The sequence below is a fragment of the Corylus avellana genome, chromosome 5 (assembly GCF_965113065.1).
Source record: "Corylus avellana chromosome 5, dhCorAvel1.hap1.2, whole genome shotgun sequence".
Lineage (NCBI taxonomy): Eukaryota > Viridiplantae > Streptophyta > Magnoliopsida > Fagales > Betulaceae > Corylus > Corylus avellana.
This window is the reverse complement of record NC_142494.1, coordinates 1567387-1582273: the sequence shown is the minus strand read 5'-3', so window position 1 is coordinate 1582273 and position 14887 is coordinate 1567387. Positions and strand designations below refer to the sequence as shown.

Here is a 14887-nt window from a genome sequence, read left to right as displayed (position 1 = left end):
TTTTCCTCATTTTATTCTTCCCTCTTCTTATTTTGAAATTCCTCACACTCTCTCTCTCCTCTCTCAATCTCCCTGATCTGGTACGAAGCTCCTCTCTAGAGGAAGAAGAAAAAGAAAAGATGAAGATAAAAAGAAGAGAAGCAGCAGATTGAAGAAAAGAAAAAGGAAAGAAGAACATAAGCAAAAGAAAAAAAAATAAAAGGAGAAGAGAAGAAGAAGAAGAAGAGAAGATAAGAAGATTTTTTGAGTTTTTGAAAATTTGTTGGGTTTTGAGGTTTGGGTTTTTGATTTTTTCATTTGGATTTTTGATTTTTCAAGACTTCTTCGGTTTGGGTTTTTGTAAATAGAGAAAAGAAGAGAGAGACAGTACTGAGAAAATGGAGAGCATGGAGACATGATCCAAACAGATCTGCAGAAACAAATTGAAGAGAAAAAAAAAAAAGGAGAAAAGGATCTTTTGCAGAGAAAAGAAAAGAGAAATTGGTGCAGCTTCCTCACGCGTGAGGGAGCTGTGCAGAGATTTCAAATAAAATAATAAATTTTTAAATTGAAAAAAAAAATCCAAAAAAAAATTTAATATAAATATATATATATATATATATATATATATAATTAATTTTTTAAATTTATGACGTGTCAAATTTGACTCGTCATAAATTTTTGACGTGTCAAATTTAAAACGTCAGAAAATAATTTCTGACGTATTAATTATAACACGTCAGAAATTTCTGACGGGTTAAAACTTGACATGTCAGAAATTTTTCATTTCTGACACCTATAATGTTCACGCGTGAAACACGTCAGAAAGGCCCCGTCAGGGACGTTTTCTGACGTGTCAGACTACCTGACACGTCAGAAAACGTCTGTCAGAAAAAATTTAATTTTTTATAGTGCAAGGGGCTCGGCGCCACTACCCTACTAGGACCATATCCCACAAGTGGGGGACAATTGGCAAAAGGACATACCTTGCTAGAGGTGGAAAAAACTAAAGGAAGAAGATCAAGAGGAAGTACTGATCAACCACTCCTTCATTCGAGTGTTCTTAACTCATTGCGGACAAAATTCAATTATTGAACATGTTTGTTCTATTATTAATAAAGACTATTAATTTTTATAATGAAATAGTCATTTCGCGTACTAAATATATTCCTAGCATATTTAGTGGCTTTGTGTAAGATATTCATATCTTTCTTGCTGTCACTCCACAAATTCGGCCACCCTGCAAAAATTCTACATATATCATATTAAAATCTATCCTCATTTAATCAAATTAAGCACCCAAAGTTAAATTCATAATGATCCCAATTCTCACTTGTTTAAAATTTTTGTTATCAACTTACAAAAAAAAAAAAAAAAAAATTTATGTTATCAAGCAAGTCAATACACAATGCTCGATGAGGCCAATTATATCAGTTTGTTGGCTCATCTGGTTCTGGTTCAATTTCACAAGTCCAAAAGCCCATTCATATCTCTAACATAATTATAGGGCCTCAAAGATTTTAATCCCTAACTCGTCCTCCCAAAAAAAATAATCCTCTTATTTATTAATCATGGTTGGGCTATCATGTAGCTATAACTCTCTTAGAAAGAGTTTTTAAGCCTTTTGCTAACTTAAAGATTAGAGATATTTCTGCCGTCATTCCTGACTGATTTCCGATGTGATTCTCTGTCTTTTGTATAGACATTCATGATCTAAAATTTGACCGTACTATCAATTGCATCATTAATTTTTATATATATATATATATTGTGCTGGTGATGCTATTGAATATTGGATCTTTCAGTCTCAAGAGGAACAGATGGAAGGAGATGAGGGTGTTGTTTCCAAAGATTGAATATTCAAATTGCTATTGCTTTCAAAAAGTCTCTATAATTAATAAACGTTTCCAATGATTTTGCTTACCCAATATCTTTGCCAGCAAGTATAGAATAGATCGGATTGGTCAATGAACACAATACCTATCAAAGCAAGATAAGTTCTCCTTCAAGTGTCCATCAGAAAAATTAAAAATTAAAGAAGTGGGACACAGGATAAAGTTTAACATGTACTTTAAACACATGAGAGTTTAATATACTAAATTGTCAGAAATTCTTCCAGCCACATTTGAACAAAAACTTTTGTCTTAATTTGAAGGAGCAGCCTCTGGTTTACTTGCTTGTCAAGTAAATGATGCAGGGGAGGTCAAGGGGATAAAGGATATTCAATGCTTTCTGATGTTGGAATTGTAGCCAAAATTGTCAGGAGTAGCTAGATTGATCAAATGGGTAGCTGCTAATGACATTTTTTTTTTTTTTTTTTTTTTTTCATGTCACTAGCGGCGACTCTCATTGACCTCTCCTTAGCGGCAACTTTCAAAGTTGTCACTGTTGTCTACCGAATAGCGGCGACGAGACCTATTTTTATTATTTTTTTTATTTTTTCTCATGTCAATGGCAGCGACCCTGAAAGTCGCCGCTATTGACCCAATGACCCCTCATCAATGGCGGCTGAATAGCGGCAATAATATGTCGCCGCTAATGATATATTTTAATTTTTTTAAAAAAAAAAATTCTCGTGTCATTAATTTAAGGAGAAACTTCACTAAGGACCCCCAAACTTCCACCCGTTTTGAAATACTTCCCCTGAACTTCAAAATCTCTCAATTTAGTTTCCCAAACTTTCAATTGCTTTCAATTTGGACCCCTTGGTCAGATTTTAAACGTCACATAACGTTTATACCCCTCACTTTTGTATAAAATTCCAATTTCTAAAAAGTTTTTTTTTTTTATTTTTAAAAATCAGGGATATTTTGGTCTTTTTATGAATTTTTAACGGCTAAAATTAACGGAAGGGTTCAAATTGAGAGCAATTGAAAGTTCAGGGGACTAAATTGAGATATTTTGAAGTTCAATGGGTATTTCAAAACGGGTAAAAGTTTGGGGGTCCTTAGTGAAGTTTCCCCTTAATTTAATTACCACACATAAATGCACGTGAACAAGAGGCTACTTCCTTCAAATGATCAACGACATTCCAAACATCTATTACTACTTAGGGTTTATTTGGAATTGTGTTTAATGGGCTTTTAATACTCAAAATGTTCGTTTGAAGAAAAAAGTATTCGCTTGGTAAAAAAATTAAAAGTGCTTTTAAGGGTCCAAAAAATTTAAAAATGATCAAAACACCCTTTTAACAAAAGTTAAAAAATAAAGCTTTTATTCAAAAACTTTTTTTAACTTAAAACTCTATTTTTCCAACTCAATCTCAAAGAGACATATTGTCCAAATTGTCATTGAAAAGGACACTACTTTTTGGAAACGGTAGCAGTTTTAATAATCGGTTGACTTAAAGCATCCAACCTTCACTAAATTCCATCCTCCATCTTTGAATACAACACCCTCGCGCCTCCTTCCTATCTGTTTCCTCTGAGGCCAAAAGTGAATGACGAATGAACTTAATACAAAATTAAATAATTAATTAGGAGTTGTTTGTTAAACTCTCTTTAGAGCATTTTTGCAGACTTATCAAATTTTACTCACTCAAATAACAAAAAAATATATTTTTCTTTATTTTAACTATTAACTTTTTTAAAGTACTACAGAAACCTCACTATTTTAATTTACAACTTTCACTAATCCATTTAAATATTATTTTTTAAAAACTTCTTTAATTATTTTTTTAAATTTTTTTTTCAAAGAATAGTGAATGAGAGATAAAATTTATATTATTTATTATTTCATTTGGTGAGTGAATAGTACTCACTAAAGATAGTGAATATTGTTCACTCACCATTTTATTTTGGTTAAAATGGTGAGGCTGAAATGAAAGATTTTAGACACTTTCACCAAATTGCATTACCAAAATAACTAAAAAATTGTTTTGATGAGGCTGCGCGCAAAAAGTACTCTTACCTAGATACTATTTATGCCTGTTGTGGAAAGAATGAGAATAATGATTGGTATAAAAAAAAAAAATTAAAAAGTTGTATTAAAAAGTAAAAAAATTTTGTTTGTAGTGATTTTTTTATTTGAATAATAGTAAAAAATAAATGATGTGATATAAAAAGTGAATATTTTGTTATTAATTTTTTAAAAAAATAATAAAGTGAATAGCATCCAAGAGATGTGAGGTCGTTAACAATCAACCCCTTATACCAAAAGTAAATAGCATGTTTGAGAAATATAGCTATTAAGTCAAAAAAATATTCTTTAGTAAAATTTTATTTTTAAACTTTTACCAAAAGTGCATTTTTTGTCATTTTTGGGCTTTTAAATCTTTAAAAGAGCTTTTAATTTATTTTATCAAATATTTAAATTTTTTAAATATTAAACGCATTTTTAAGCTCTCAAACTTTTTGACATAGGCTTAGATTTTTCACTTACCTTTTGTTTATATAATTTTTGTGTATTTTTTTAATTATAAAATATTTTTTTAAAAAAAAAAATCAGATTTTAGTATACGGACATGTGGGTTAAGCTTCTTTTGAAATCTGTCGACTGTCATTCACTTTGGGTCTCAGAGGAAACGGATGGAAAGGAGACGTGAGAGGGTGTTGTTTTCAAAGATGCAGACACGTGTTTACAATGACATTTTGGACAAATAATAGACGTTTGCAATGACGTTACCCATGTGAAGGAGTTGGCAGCCTCTGGCTTAAGTGCATATTAATTTGTCTCGTATCTGGTAAATGATATGGTCAAGGTCAAGGGGATAAATAAAAAGGATAAGGTTCGAATTGTAGCCAAAATTGAGATGAATATATATATATATATATATATGAGATACCATGGAACATATATATTCACAGAGCACTAGAGCACAGAGAGAGAGAAGGAAATGGATTCAAAGATAGCAGAAGCTGTTAAGGCTCATGCAGTTTGTATTCCATTCCCAATACAAAGCCACATAAAGGCCATGCTCAAATTTGCAAAGCTTCTACACGGCAAAGGTTTTCACATAACCTTTGTGAACACAGAGTTCAACCATCAGCGTTTTCTGAAATCCGGAGGTCCCAACGCCTTAGATGGGTTGCCTGACTTCCAATTCAAAACTATTTCAGACAGCCTTCCTCCATCGGATCCCAACGCTAGCCAAGACACTGAAGCTCTTTGCGAATCCGTCATGCAAAACTTCTCGGCTCCATTTTCAGACATCCTCCTCAAACTCAACAGTACTGCAACTTCTTCAAACAATCCTCCAGCCACGTGCATCATCTCAGATGGTGCCATGCCATTCACTCAAACTGTCGCTCAAAAGCTTGGAATCCCTATTGTAATGCTCTTCACGATCCCTGCTTGCAGTTTAATGGGTTTTATACAGCCTGGTCTTACTACAAATCTAAATGATCATGCCGTCAAATTGACTGTTGAAGCTCTAGAGAGAGCTCCTAAAGCTTCAGGGATTGTTGTTCACACATTTGACGCGTTAGAGCAGGAGGTTTTGGATGCTCTCTCCCCTATGTTTCCTTGTGTATATGCCATTGGCCCTCAGCAATTACTACTTAATCACTTACCCAAAGATCCTCTGAAATCAACTGGGTATAGCTTGTGGAAAGAAGAGACGGAGTGCCTTAATTGGCTTAATTCTAAAGCACCTAACTCAGTAATTTATGTGAACTTTGGAAGTATCACTGTCTTAACACCACAGCAGCTGGTTGAGATTGGTTGGGGACTTGCAAATAGCAAGTTCGCGTTTTTGTGGATAATTAGGAATGATTTAGTTGTTGGTGAATCAGCGATTTTGCCACATGAGTTCGTGGAAGAAACTAAAGAAAGAGGACTAACAACAAGTTGGTGCCCTCAAGAGGAAGTGCTTAACCACTCCTCTATTGGAGGGTTCTTAACTCATTGCGGGTGGAATTCGATTATTGAAAGCGTTTGTGTAGGAGTACCCATGATTTGTTGTCCATTTTATGGGGATCAGCAAACAAACTGTAAGTATGCTTGCAATGAATGGGGCATTGGCATTGAGATTGATAATGGTGCCAATAGAGGGGAAGTGGAGAAGATTGTGAGAGAGTTGATGGAGGGAAACAAGGGTAAGAGAATGAAGAAAAAGGCCATGGAGTGGAAAAAATTGGCCGAAGAGGCCACTGGTCCACATGGGTCTTCATCCATCAACTTAGACAAGTTGGTGAATGATGTTCTTTTATCAAAAGGATAGAAGTTTTAGAAGAAAGTGATAATAATGAAAAAGGTATTATCGTTTAAAATTTTGGGTATAGTCTTTTCATTTCATATAAATGTTTTTCATTTCATATTTTCATATGTTATTAGGTGAATTGAAAATGTTGTGCCTTTTAATTTTTTAGGAGTTATTTTACATAGGAGTTATATGGGAGTTATATGAGATGTACATAAATAAAGTTATTATGGAGAAGTTAGAGAGGTGATTTGTATCTTATAAATACCCTTGTAAACAAATTATTTAATCAAGTTAAATAAAGTTGAATATTCCTCTTCTTAATTTTGTGTCCTCTCTTACGCAGTGTTATTTTCAATTTTCAACATATACTCTTGATTTTGATTTCTGCCCAAGGATTTGACTTGCTATAGTGTTCATGGGAGAAAATTCAGCTAAATTTAGCATATACTCTTGATTGCTGCCCAAAGATTTGGCTTGCTACAGTGTTAATGGGAGAAAATCCCGCTAAATTTAATATAAACATAGCTGACATCATTTACCAAATCTAACAATTCCATATAAAAAACTGTTCTCAAAATATATATATATATATATATATATAGAAAAATGTTAAAGGCACAACAGAAACCCAACTCAAGACCAACTTCTCTCCTACGTGTCTTTTTTTTTTTAAAAAAAATAAAAGTTTGAATTTTAAACCATACCATCGTCTTTTCCCCTTTCACAATCCAAAAATCCTCTTAGTCTCTCGCTCTCCCTCCCGCGCTCATCCTCTTTCTCCTCCGGCGAGTTCTTCGGCCACCGACGAAGCTGTCCGTACGTCGCTCCTGTCTCTCTCACTCCGGCGAAGCCGAAGGCTTTCTCTCTCCTCCACCGGCGGTAAGTAATCCCTTTCTCTCCTCCATGTGCAAAATCTAGGGCTTTTTGAACACTATTGCCTACTAGAATAGTGTATTAGATTTCTGTGTGTTCAGATTTTTGAACACTATTGGCTCCTGTTTTTTGAACATTATTGGGTAAGGGTTTTTATTTCTTTTTTTGTTGGTTGAGGCTGTGTTTGTTCATGCCCTAGAAAAATAGTTTTTGGTTTGAATTTCATGGTGAAATTTCGAAGCATTGAAGAATAGAGCTTTGAAGAATTTCGAACATAATAGGGCTTTAGTGTATTTAGAGTTTAGATTTAGGGTTTAGATTTTTGTGTATTTAGGGTTTAGATTTCTGTTCTTGCACTGCCATCTTCTTGTAAATGAAACTGTTTATTTCTTATTACTTGCTTGGATTTTTCATATGAATGGTAATGGGATTGATTATTTTGCATGCAATTGGTGTCCAAATGGCCATTTAGTATCTGCACTAGAAGATGTAGGAGGTCTGATTTAACATCCAAAGCCCTCATTGCTCTGTTCAAATCAAATTTTTAGACTTATGGCACTGTTCATTGTTCCAAGGATAAACCTGTTTTATCATTTAAATTGATCAACTTACTAAAGAATTTCACAATATGTCCTTCAGGTACACCAATAATGGTATACTTTTGTAGTGAGTTATCCTAGTTTTTCTAGATTGGGAAAGAAGACGCCTGGTTCAAGCGAGCTGAGGGAGAATCCGTTGAGGTGAAATGGGTGTTGATTTGAGTTTTCAATTATATGGAATTTGAAAGAAAATTTTTGCTTGGCTGTTTTGTTATTGTTTGGGATTTGGGGTTTAGTGAGTTTGAATTCAGTTAAGAAAAGTACAGATTTGGAATTGGGGTCTGGGATTCAATTATGAAGGACCCAACTCTGTGTGAAGCAAGGCAGCTTGAGTGTGTCCCAAATTTATTGTTGTTGGTGGTGGTAGTGTTGTTGTTTAGGTGGGTTACACATCTTATGTGAGATTTTGAGAGAAATATATATGAGCGTTTTTTCATTGGTAAGTTACCCATGCACCCATGGGTCTTGAACCATCGCTTCACCCTCAATCCCATTCTTTGCGGGGAGGAAGTGTCATTTGAGCCAGAGCTCAATGGAGAAATATCAGTGTTAGTGAAATTGAGGTGTAGGAATCTTAGGAAGAGATATATGAAAAAATTGAAGAAAAATGGAAGTGTATTTAAACCATGATTTCATTCTATGTCATGTAAATTGAAGTAGGGTTTGATAGATAGTCGAATGCCAGCTCAAATATCTGTCTCTTCTATCACAACTAGGACAAAAGGTTTCTGTTGCACCTGGTGGTCGTTGGGGTAGATTCAAAACCTATTCAACAATACAGAGGACCTTCGAAATATGGGGATCTGTTCTAATATTTATCTTTAAGGCTTGGTTGAACAATCAAAAATTCTCTTATCGAGGTCAGGCACCTCCTCTGGATTGAAAATTTGCAAACAGTTGAAAGCATGTAGTTTAGGCTCTGTTCATAACTAAAATTCTGATGCTGTTGTGCCAGTAATAACTTTGAAAATCTGGCCCTTATCCATCTAGGAGTCCAAGAAAAGAAATAAAAAACTTTGCAATATTTAATGCTGGATGGAAAATATTTTGCAAGTGTTGTGCACGAACCCATCTGTACTGTTTGGACCCATCAAGAAGTTATGCAAATCTTTCACTCAAATGTTATACTTGAGTACAACTAGATCTAGTCCACTGTTCTTGTTGCAATGGCTGTGAAATAGAACTTCTACCTTTGGGAGATACTCCAGATGGCAAGGGCCCAGTAGATGATCTCAAGGAGATTTAAAAAGTATTGTAGAACCTGCTGATTGTTGTGATTAAATGACAATGTTCATTTGAGTTAATCTACTCGCTTAAAAAAAACTTATCAGCTTGATCTTGCTCTTTGATTACCTTTCTCAAAAACTTCTCTCAACTTTAGTTGTTTGTGTTGTAGGTAGGAACCCCTAGAATTTGAAATGCAATTGTTTGCAGGTGTCCCTATGCACTGGAAAATAAAGGGTTTGCACTTTTTTGCTAGTTATTTTTTTTTTTTTCAATCATTGCTTTATTATGTTCAAATTGCAGGTTAATGAGAGTGAGTCTGAAGACTATTTGGACAAATGGGTGCTGTAATGGAGTCTGAAGACTAATACGCTAATGGTGCAACGGCCTTTGATTGGATATCCATTGATAACGAGAACCACTTTTGTGGTGCATGTAATGGTGGAAATGTGTACTATAAACGACTGCCATGAAGATTTGTATTAGTTTTTTTTTAATTTGTAATGCAAATGTGGAGTTGTGTTGAAAATGTGTATTCCAAACGTTTAATTTCTAATGCAAATGTTTAATTTTGAAATGTGTACTATAAATCCATGTGATATGAACCCTATGGGTACATTAGATAGAGTTAGCTCCGGTAGAGCATAAATCTGATAGAGTTTGGTTCTGATTCAAGTAGTTAATCATATATTTAAATTAATGGTTTTCAAGCACAACATAATCAGAAAAAAATTACATTAAAAATAAACTGATTCAAAAGGTGAGCATAAAAATAAGAGCAAATGCCTGAGCTCCCTTCAGTCAAAGGCTAAAAATGAATAAAATGAAGAATAATATGTGCTCACTACAAAAATAAAAATAGGTTCTCCCGGCGCCCAAAAAACACCGTGGAAGAGAGCAAACGCGGGGAATTGTATTCCTGGCGTTTGACGCTGGAGAATACCTTGTACCGGTAAAAATATGAAGCTTTGCTGGCATTGTCTGTGATTCACTCTAACTATTTTTCTGGGCGTTTTGCATTTATTTAATTGCTATTTTTTTTTTTTCATCTGTACTCTTCCTCACTATTGCCTGCTCGATGAACAAAGATAAACCAACATAAAAATGAATGATAAAGCATAGAGCTTTTCACCTTTCAAGGTTGTTCTTTTATTAATGAGTAACTCTTTCATTTAAAAAAGTTAATGAATACAATGCACTCTAGCTATTTAGCCAAAAACTCCAGGAAAACAACAAGCTTCCTGAACACTACAACTATATAGATTACAACCAGCAAAGTAACAAACTACATCAGCCAAACCATCACATAGCAAACCAAGCAACCAGCAACATCTCAAACTGCAGCTTACTGTTAAAAAAACCTTGCTATACACTTGTTGTCTCAATAGCAGCAACCATCCAGCATGACCCAATAGTTTTACAGGTGAAGCGGGCTGAGGGTACTGTATTTCAGGAAATGGCATCCTTGAGGCCTGAGTTGTTGGCAGTGGAATTGAGCTAGATTTGCCTTTATCCAACTTGCAAAGCCTGTATGTTTTGGGATAAATTGACAATTAAAATTTGACATAAAGGTAACCACATAAATTATTAAACAAAGGGCTTCTAGCAAGAGATTGGATATGATCTCAAAGTATTTCACCACTAACCAGATAAATGTAAAAACATGAGAGCACTTAAATTACTCCAAAGTTGGTCAGCTTTCAAAATCTGATTTGGGCATTGATTTCTAGAATATAAGGTCAAAATAAATATTAACATAAAGAGGGAAAGAGTAATAAGGCTTAACAGCATTTTCATTCAAATTGATAACCACAGCTTTCTTTAGACTGCTGTGAAGAAAATGCTCCCCACTATCACTGCAGCATACCATGAGTCAGCTCATACTAAACCATGTACATTTAATGACATATAAGCTTTACAAATAATTTGTTCATCTAGATGCTACCACAATCTCTCAGCAATTTTTTTTTAAAAAAAATGTAGATCTTAACGCAATCAAGCTTTTCTAAAACAATTAATTACTTAAAAAGCATATGGATTTTCAAATGATGTTTCAGAACTTTTACAAACCCACATTTATATATCATGATTATTTTATAATTAAAAATAATTCATACACAACGGACTCAAATCATCATCTTTTTACGAAGTTGAAGTTTGGTTAACATGAAATGTCTCATTATAAAGGGTTCTTTAGAGTGTTTTTTGCTTTTAGTTTGAAAAAAGTATCTTGATTGAATAAAAGTGATTTTTTTTTTAGTGTTTATTAACAGAAAACACAAATTCTAAATAAACATAGGCTAGCAGCAATGCAGCATGAGTATATCCGCATAACATGTTTGTTATTCTAAAATTAAATCAACAGACAAAGGGGAAAAAAAATTAGAGGAAATGGTTTTGAAATTAAAGAAAATAAAATCACAACTGGGGATAGAGGGAGCTAGGTAACAAGAAAGAAAAGGAAAGATGCTGCTAATTCCTTATCTCTTTTGTCAGCTCATACCTGATCAGTCTCAACATGAATCAAACACCAGATAATTAATAAAGATACTGAGAAAGGAATTCTTCAAGATATATATATAGAGCAAATGCTGCAGATAATTAATGATATCAGTAGTTTCAAAAAGAAGAGAGGAAAAAGGAATGAAGCCAAAGGCAAAGCCCAAGTACACCTTGATAATGAAGCCATTAGTATATCGTGCGGGTGCGAGAGGAGCATGTACAGGCGGATCTGAGCTTAAAACTATACAAAACCTTGCAAATATATATATATATATATCCTGAACAGATTAGATCCAAGCAGGGAAGCACAAAGTTGATCAAGTAGGGAAAAAGAGTAAAAGACTTTAGTTAGGCCCCCTACAAACCAAGATCCATGGACAAAGACAAACAAACTTGCATCACAAGTGCATTTTAGAGTACCTCCATACTTGTAGTACATATTTACATGCATAGATGGAGTTAGAAAGCAACTAAAGAACAAAAAAGCAAACCCTGGGACCAAATTTTTATGATCAAAGATAAATAAATAAATAAAATGGTTTGGATCTGTATATAATACAACTTTCAGACTAACTTCTAGACCTGGAATAGCTAGAGAAAACTAGACTAACTTTCACCACTCAACTTGAACTCTCTTTTCCCTAAGAGCCTCCCAAGTATCATAACTAACTATACTCCTTTCCTAGAAGCAGTCCATATGAGTTTATCAGAAAATCCCAAACTGATTTCAGCAAGTCGAGTTTGAATATCCACGAAAGACATCAAAGAGAAATTACAAAGGAAAAAAAAAAAAACATATCAGAGAGAAATTACCAAATCAATGAAGGTTTTTTTTTAAGAGAATCAAATTTTGCTCCCAAAGTCAAGGTTCTTTTTCCATCTCCAGGCAACAAATTTCGTTAACAGCTGAACAAGCATGAGATTATGTCATTGCATTTCAGGTGAGCAAGCATGAGAGACACTGATCATCGAGGACACCAACACCAACACCAACATCATCAACAAACAACTCTGCCACAACCAGGCCAAGAACATGGCAACCATCGTTGCACAGCATCTTAGAGATCTGATGACTAGGCCACAGCCAGGCCAAGCCAGGCCAGCCAGGAACATGGCAACACCTATTCAATTTATCCATCCTGGCTACTACACATGACCTCTTAAACCTTTTTTTTTTTTCCTATTTCAGAGATCTGGGTAATGCATAAATTGTGTATAGCAGAGAAATACATTCTAGCATAAATCTAATGCAATTCGAATCAACCATGTCTAGTCAGCAATTATAGGAGCAAAATTAGAAAGTATTCAAACTCATTGATAATGCAAATGAGAAATCTGACCAAAAACTATCTTTCTCGAGCATGAACAAACACAGCCTCAACCAACGAAAAAAGAAGTAAAAATCCAAACCCAATAATATTAAAAAAACAGAAATCTAAACCCTAAATACACATAAATCTAATACACTATTCTAGCACCCAATACACATAAATCAAAAACCCCTAGATTTTGAATGTAGAGGAGAGAGAGGGATTACTTACCACCGGTGGAGGAGAGAGAGAGCCTTCGGCTTCGCAGGAGTGAGAGAGAGACAGGAGCTTCGCCGGTGGCTGTAGACGTCGCCAGAGTGAGACAGACAGTGGACAGAACCTTGCGACGAACGGACAGCTTCGCCGGTGGCTGAAGAACTCGCCGGAGGAGAGAGAGGGTGAGTGCGGGAGGGAGAGCGAGGGAGTGAGAGAGGATTTCCGGTGGCCGAAGAACTCGCCGGAGGAGAGAGAGGGTGAGCGTGGGAGGGAGAGCGAGGGAGTGAGAGGGGATTTCCGGTGGCCGATGAACTCGCCGGAGGAGAGAGGGTGAGCGCGGGAGGGAGAGCGAGGGAGTGAGAGAGGATTTTTAGATTTCTGAAAATTTAATTTTTTAGAGAGGTTTGATTTGGTTTAAAAAAAAAAAAAAATTAAATTAAATGACACGTAGGAAAGAAGTTGGGTTTGAGTTGGGTTTGTGTTGTGTCCATATCAAACCTCAAATATATATATATAACAATTGAAAGGGCTTGTATATCTTGCCTATTCATTGGATTCATGCATAATTTTTTTATAAAAATTTCCTCTAACTCAATTTAAAGAGTTAGTGGAACTTTTGAAAAATGAGACTCATTCATGGTTGTCGACATCTGGGTTAGTTCAACGTTTAGAAAGTGCATAAGTACTCATATGTAGAGGACGCATGACATTTTTATAAATTAGGTTGAAAGAAAATTTTTCAACCCAATTTGTAGGTAAACTTTGTCCTTCCGCTGGTGCCTTTGGCAAGTTTTTGATCTCGTTCTCTCTCTTTTGCGGACGTTTATAGTCAAAGGCTTCGTTTGTTTCGCTATAAAATAATTTATAGAAAATGTTTTACGTATTTTTAGGTGTTTGTTGCGACGTAAAATAATAGTCAACGAAAAATATTTTTCTTTTGACCGAAAATTCTTCTTTAACTTTAAGAAAAAATCTTAAACCATTTTTCAACTTTGAGCATTTCATTCTAAAATCAACAGACCATGCCAAGGCCCGCCTAGGACCGCACAGGGACTTGAGTGGAACCTACTCGGGACTTGACCAAGAACCGTCCAACACCTACCCAGGACCTTGCCAGGAACTGCCATGGACTTGCCCAGACCCCGCTCAAGACTTGACCGGACGTGCCCGGAAACCCAACGGGACTTAACCGAACCTACTCGGGAACCGCTCAGGACCCCACCGAGAACTGACCGAGATCCGCTCAAGACTTGCATGGGACCCGCTTGGGACTTGACCGAGACTCCGTCGGGACCCGACCAGGACTCACTCGGAACCTGACCAAGACCCACCCGGGGCCTGACCGGGACCCGCCCGAGACCTCGTTGGAACCTGACCGAGACCCACCTAGGACCTTCTTGGCACCTGACTAGGACTTGACGGGGACTCGCCCGAGACGCGGTGGGACTTGCCCGGGACCTGACCGAGACCCGCCCGGGACCCACTAGGTACTTGACCGGGACCTGCCCAGGATCTGCTCAGGACCCACTTGAGACTTACCCTAGACCCGCCCGGGACTTGCTTGGGACCGGTTCGGGACCCGCTAGGAACTTGATTGGGACCTGCCCAGGACCCAACTAGACCTGCCTCGGACCCACCCAAGGCCTAACCGGAACCCGCTCGAGACCCACCCGGTACTTGATCGAAACCCGCCTGGGACCCGACCGAACCTTCATGGGACCCGCCCCGGACCTGCTTGGGACTTGACTGGGACTCGATTGGACCTGAATGGGACCTGCCAAGGACCCCGCCGAAACTTGCCTGGGACCCGCTCCTGACCTACCCAGTCGGGTCTCGGTCAGATCTTAGTGGGGTCCCGGGCTAGTCTGGGTGGGTCCTAGTCAAGTCTTGGGTAGGTCCCGGTCAAATCCGAGGCGGGTCCCGAGCAGGTTCGTTCGGGTCCTAGTTGGGTCCTGGTTAAGTTCCGGCGGGGTCCCGGGCTAGTCCCGATCAAGTTCCAGGCGGGTCGTAGTCAAGTCTCGGGCGGGTATTTTTATATTTTA

General features: G+C 36.6%; 1 long non-coding RNA gene and 1 pseudogene across 1 annotated transcript; both read left to right on the top strand.

Annotated features, from left to right (window-relative positions):
- Window positions 1-4782: 4782 nt before the first annotated feature.
- On the top strand, window positions 4783-6442 carry LOC132181500 (7-deoxyloganetin glucosyltransferase pseudogene; annotated as a pseudogene).
- A 424-nt stretch (window positions 6443-6866) lies between these two features.
- Window positions 6867-9400, top strand: LOC148585200 (uncharacterized). The gene is made up of 2 exons (XR_015912172.1): window positions 6867-7000; window positions 9121-9400. It is a non-coding gene; the product is annotated as an uncharacterized LOC148585200 (long non-coding RNA).
- The last annotated feature ends 5487 nt before the right edge of the window (window positions 9401-14887 follow it).